The sequence below is a fragment of the Echinops telfairi genome, unplaced genomic scaffold, assembly GCF_000313985.2.
Source record: "Echinops telfairi isolate 266 unplaced genomic scaffold, ASM31398v2 ScPeMD7_11;HRSCAF=52, whole genome shotgun sequence".
Classification (NCBI taxonomy): domain Eukaryota; kingdom Metazoa; phylum Chordata; class Mammalia; order Afrosoricida; family Tenrecidae; genus Echinops; species Echinops telfairi.
Window position 1 is genome coordinate 18,685,109 of NW_022103908.1, and position 6,509 is coordinate 18,691,617.

Consider the following 6,509-nt stretch of genomic DNA (forward strand, 5'->3'; position numbering starts at 1 on the left):
GTTAATATTTAAATGGCTCCTCTTTTATTCGAAAAGTAACGCTTCATTAATATGTGAAGTCTAATTCCACCTTTGGTCATATTGTTTTAGTCTGTTTGGCTGCAGGCTTCCTCCAACAGTCTGGCATTGATTTACATAGTGAAGACTAGTGTTTGCTGCTAAAGGGGACAAAGACTTCATGCTTCAACATAGGCTTTCTGCAAGGAATAAGAGAAAATGAATAGTTTTCTAAATCCTTAGATTTCAAATGACTATTGAAAATGAAATATGTTAGTATGTCTGAAGGTTCTTTGCTTTGATTCAGCAACACATTTAACCGCTTCCTATTTGTCAGAGATCTTCGTTAAACTGACATAGATTGAAAACTGATGATCTAAAATGTCTTTAAGATTAGTAGTATGTATCAACTTAATATCAGAGAGTCACCTCCAGTAATATTACTCATATGCCTCTTCTTAACCTTCTTATGCGAGTAAAATTTCTATCTTTTGCTTTTTTGTTATAGAAAAGTTCAAACACAGATAAAAGTAGAAAGATAGTAAATGGAGCAACAAATTCTCATGACTCATTTAAAACTATAGGTGAAAATTATCCATTCACCTGTAGGTGTGTTTATCTTTATTTCTGGATTCTTTGCTTTTATTTTTATCTCTCTGGCCCACTGACAATTTGAACAAAATCCTATGTGTGATACTGTTTATGTTAGGTACCACGGAGAAAGTTACAACACGTAGGAACCTTTTGTATAATAGAACCCAACTCTTCACCATCATTGGCCATTGCTGTATTTAGTCTACTGTTACAGCTATTCTATCAATTCGTCTTGTTGGTTGTGTTCTATATTGTTCACCTCTACTTTACCAAGAATGATTTCCTTTTCCAGGGACTCTCTTTTTCTCACTGCCATTAAAGAAATGCTGACTCGTATCGACGCCCCCGCCCCACCGCACCCCCGTGCATTCCAGAGACTGTTTATGAAAGTAGAAAGCTCAGTCTCTCTCCTGCGGAGTAGCTGGTGGCTTCGAACTGCTGACCATTCGGATCACAACCTATTCCCAGGGAATAGAACTTCCTAATAACATAGCCAAAGTATCTGAGACAAAGTCATGACATTCTTGCCTATAAAGAGTGTTCAGGCTATACTTCTTCTAATACAACTTTGTTCACTTTTTGTGCAATGTGTGATACAGGCATTATTCTTCACCAGCACCATAGTTCAAAGACATCAGTGTTGCTGCCGTCTCCCTCAGTCAGCGTTCCCATTCATATGACAACACTGCAGCTGGCAGGACATGTATCTTCTTCCTCTTTGATTTTTATTTCCTTAAGGAAGTATTTTGAAGCAGATTTTCTCAATATAATATGTTCTTTGAAATTTTGACTACTGCCTCCATGATTTGGAAATCTAAGTAAAATGATAAGGTGTCTTTAAATTAATGGCTAAAATACAAGTGTAATTATAGTGAGAAAAGTGAATACATGTGATAAAACAGTTAAAGGACTGTGTTGTTTCAAACTGCTGACCTTATGGTTAGTTGCCGAACATGGAACTACCAGGCTACAGGGCCCCTGTTGCAAGGATGAGGGACTAGTAAAAGCTCTTGGAAAATTCCATCATCTTTCAATTCCATTTTTCTATGAAATGCTTGAAACTCTCTAACACACATTTCAAAATAATATTCCATTTGAATGTATATGTTTCTTCCCTTCCTTTGAGTCATTAATTAACTTTATAATGAGAAACAATTAGGGTCTTATAAACCTAATGCAAATCATTGTTACTGTTAACTGTACGTCATCTACTCTAATATTTTATTAAAACTACATGAAAGACAACTCTTGCATTCTGAAGGTTTCAAATGAAAAGAAGGTAGACATGGGAGTAAAACAAAAACTAAGAAACCTGAGGGGTGGTAAGTAATATATAAAATCAATAGTAACCTTTTTAGATAATATTTAACCATGAAAAATTGATTACAAAACCTAAACTTCTTATTTAAAGGGTAGGTAACTGGGGTTATTTACTCAATATGTAGCAGTGAATGCTCATGCATGTTTTTAAGCCCTTGCACACAGATGTATCTAAAGTATTTTAAGGAAATAAGTTATTAAACATTTTGACACATTTGAAAATTCCTACTTATTCTGGCTTTTGATGTTGGCATTTTTAAAACGAATTACCTAAGCATTTCATCATATAAAACATATATATGAATCTAAGATTCTTAGGGAAAAACAAACAAACATAGGGCTCATACAAAATATTGTACTTTTTCCAAACATTCTATATTAAATAACTTTATCAAGAAAGTAAATAGTCATTCTAGAAAATAGAAGAAACTATTTAGGAGCCATATTATTCATAAAGGTTTAATATGCATAACATTTAAAAATCTTTATGGTTTAATAACAAAGGGGAAAAGTTTCAATAAAAAGGATAGGCAGAAAACTTGACAAAATATTTTACCGGAGATGATGTACCAATCACTAGGAAGCACATGAAATATGTTCAATGGCATTTGTAATTCAAACCAAAGCCAAACTCACTGCCATCAAGCCAATTTAGTAATTAGGCAAATAAAAATCAAAATAATAACAAAACATCACTTTATTCTTACTTGAATGATTATTATGAGAAAAGTGAATGTGGTCGTTACATAATCTGGTGTCAGTTTGAGACTTGAGAGTGAAGGGGTGGGGTTTAGCCTGTCAATCAGGTCACAGTTTGATGAGTTCATTGGGAGGTGCTAAGGAGATAAATAGCCCCTGGAGGCGGGACACATGCTCAGTCCCTGTAAGACATGCTTTCAGACAAGACACATGGAGCTACCATGGAGCCCTGGAGCTCAAGGAGCCACGTGGAGTCTGCTGCCAGCTCTGAGATGCCTCTGCTGCCACTGGAGCTACAAGACTTTAACCCACTGGCCTGTGATTGTCCTCCATTTGGCATCATTGCATGTGTTTCATGAGTCTGACAGAAGTTGTAGATTGGTATCAGACATATGGGCTAATATTGGACTTATGGACTTAATGTGGACTGGGCTGGGGTGTTTTCTAAATATTCAATTCCTCTTGGACAAGCTCTTTCTTCTACACATCTGAGTGTACCTGGATTTATTTCTCTAATCTTCCCGGACTAACCCAGTGAAAATAACAAATATCAGTGAGGATAAGGAGAACTGGAACACTCATCCATTGTTGGTGGGATAATAATCGCTGCCATTGTTTGGGAAAATAATATGGCAATTACTCAGAAGCACAATATAAAATTACTGTATGACACAGCTACTGCTGTTGCTGTTACGCACCATCTACTTTGTTCTGTCCATAGCGAACCTATGCACGACCGAACAAAACACTACCCGGTCCTGAGCCTGGCTCACAATTGTTCCGGTGCTTCAGCGCACTGTTGCGGTCATTGTTGCAGCTATTTACCCAAAAGACGAGTGTGGGAGCACTATGCCAATCTTCATTGCAGTATTTTTCACAATAGGGTGAAGGTAGAGAATGCTCAAATGTTCAGCAACATCTGTTTATGAATAAATAAAATGCGATATATGTCTACAATGGAATACTTTTCAGTCATAGAGAGAATTGACGTTGAGATGCATGTTAGCATATGCATGAACATTGAAAATAGTGTGATGAATGAATTTTGTCAGTCACCAATGACCAAATACTATAGGAATCACCTTAAATGAATTTTCTAGAATAGGCAAACACTTATGGATCAAAGTTTACCAATGGTTGTCAAATGACAGAGTACTAGGGAAACTGGAAATTGCTGCCTCAGGGACACATTTCTGTTATTGGTGATTTAAAAATTTGGAAATCAGTGGTTACCCAACACAGTGAATATAGTTAATGCCACTGAATTGTACACATAAAAATAATTAAAATGGCAAATTGTGTTATGTATATTTAGCCATAACATTAAAAAAGGGAAAAAAAGATGAATATATACTAAAGAATGAATATGTGGTATATAAAAATGGCTTTAATTTTTTTGTGCATCATTGCATAATGGAGTATGTAATCCATCTTTTTAGAATCTGTGAAGGCTCTATGTCTAATTAGTTCAAAAGAATGCAAAATAATTGACACTGTCTATTTCTAGGGCATTATTTTATAGGATAATACTTTCTGTCTTTTTGAATATCTCTGTCAACTCAGCCACCATTTTTGCTTGAAATGAAGCAGGCCACGTGCAAGGGGAAACCAAGCTCATATCAAGCTACCGTTGACCACTCTGACCACATTGCTGATGATGTGGAAGAGGTATCTAACATGGGTTCTTGCTGTGCAAGTAGACATGCTGCCTTTGAAACTGATTAAAGTAATGATTAACTATCTCAACTTGTAAATTCATGACTAAAACCCGACTGCAATTATTTTAAGTAGCCAGATTGGTTTGTTACACCACAATATTTATTCCTAGAAAAACAAATCTACATGTAAATTACTTTAAAGAGTAGGATTGATGAGGGCAAGGGTGTTTATGTATTTTATATTTTTATCAATTAAAGTGTGTAGGGCATCAAATAGTTTGTCTGTTTGGCAATGATTTTTGCCCTCCTTCACTGATAGTATATCATGATCTTCATAATCCTTTAGTATTTTTCCAGTTTTTCCCTTCCCCTACTATTTTTTTTAAATGTCCCAGTGTGTATTTGATATTTTCTCAAGCTCATACTAAAGGGTCTGTGTCAAGCTCTCCTTCACACAGGATATAAAATCTTTGAAAATAAGAAACATTTTTTTCATCCTCTGAAGGATATTTGTCACATAATCAATGTTTATTGGTGAATGAATGAATGATTGAAATGCTGCCTTGCTTAAGGTTATTATTCAGCAAGCCTATATGATGTTTTTCCTACTTAATTGAACTCACTGCACTAAGTTATAAACCCTAATCTATCCTTTTCAAATGCAATTACTCACAAGTAGAAGGTAATAGAAATGATTCTTTTTAAAAGTCACAATGACATATTTTGATATAAAAATTGGTGGGATGTGTATAGGTTATGGCTTCATTACCTGAAGAAAATAAGATAAATCACTTCTATAATCCAATATTTCAAATATACACAGTACATACATGGGAGTTGAGAAAAGAAATGAACTTTCCATTTTTATCTTCCTAGTTACTTCTACTCAACTATTATTATCTTGCCACTAATGGTTTGAAATAAGACATTAAATATTAGACAAGGTCCAATCAGGAGCTCATAAACAAAATCATTATTTAAGAGGAGAATTTAATATAAAGAATTGTTAACCAAATATCACAGAACTGAAAAGATGAAAAGGTTATGTTAAAGTATTAAATGCAAGGCAAAGTTAGCATCCCTAGAGTATATGATGAACTACCTAGTGGGAGGGGCATCTGGGACTCAGACTCACACCTCTGAGGAAGATGCTGAGACTGGACCATCTTTCTTTTCTGAGTAGGAAAGAAGGGGCTTACAAAGGGAATGTAGGTAAATCCCAAACTGCAACCAATTGCTGTTACAAGGATGAGCTACTACAGCCAGCAGAGTGGCACATAATCCCATGATGGAGTTTCCCAGGAAGGAGAACAGCCCTCTTTCCCCTCTAGAATTCCAGTATATCTTCAGGTATTCCTATTAACAAGATTTAATAAGGAATTTGCTATTAATGCAGAACAGTGATTTGAAAAATCTGAACATCAGCATCACTCAGCAGAGTGGAAATGGAAGGAAAATAGCTAAAGAACTAGCTCACATACGTTACTAACAGAGCCATGGTAACATCTTATCTCCTATGCATTCACCAATAATGTTTGCTGTCAGGATTGGAAATCTACATTTCTAATAATTAAATGCTTTTCTTTCAAAAATAGGATTCTTACAGAGGGAGAATACTTAATATTATCCCCATAATCTTGGAATAAGTTTTTGTTGCTGTTGTTTTGTTTTTACAAAGGGGAATCAGTTACAGATGGCAGCCCAAAGATAATGTATATTAACTTATATATTAACTTATGTATATTAACTTATATGCCAATGCAATTGTTGTCACTTCGGTTCTGATTCTTGGCTGCTGTTTGTGCAACAGAGCAAAACACTGTCCATCCTGCTCCATCCTCACAATTGTTCTCATGTCTGAGCCCATTGTTGTAGCCACTGTGTCAATCCATCTTGTTGAGGGCCTTCTTCTTTGCTGTCCCTCTGCTTTACCAAGCATGATGTCCTTCTCCAGGGACTGGCCTCTCTGGATAACATGTTCAAAGTACGGGAGGCAACGTCTCGACATCTTGGCCCCTAAGGAACTTTCTGAATATACTTCTTCCGAGACAGATCTGTTTGATCTTTGGGCAGTCCATGGTTTTTTCAGTATTCTTTACTGAGATAGTTTATTGTGCCAGCCTGGCTGATAAACGCAGGTGGGATTGACTGAGGGGCGGAGAGATGGATGGCTTGGTGAGCCTTGCCTTTCTTGTCTCTCGCTCTGTGATCATCGGACCAGTGTGTAGCTGCCTTGCTTGT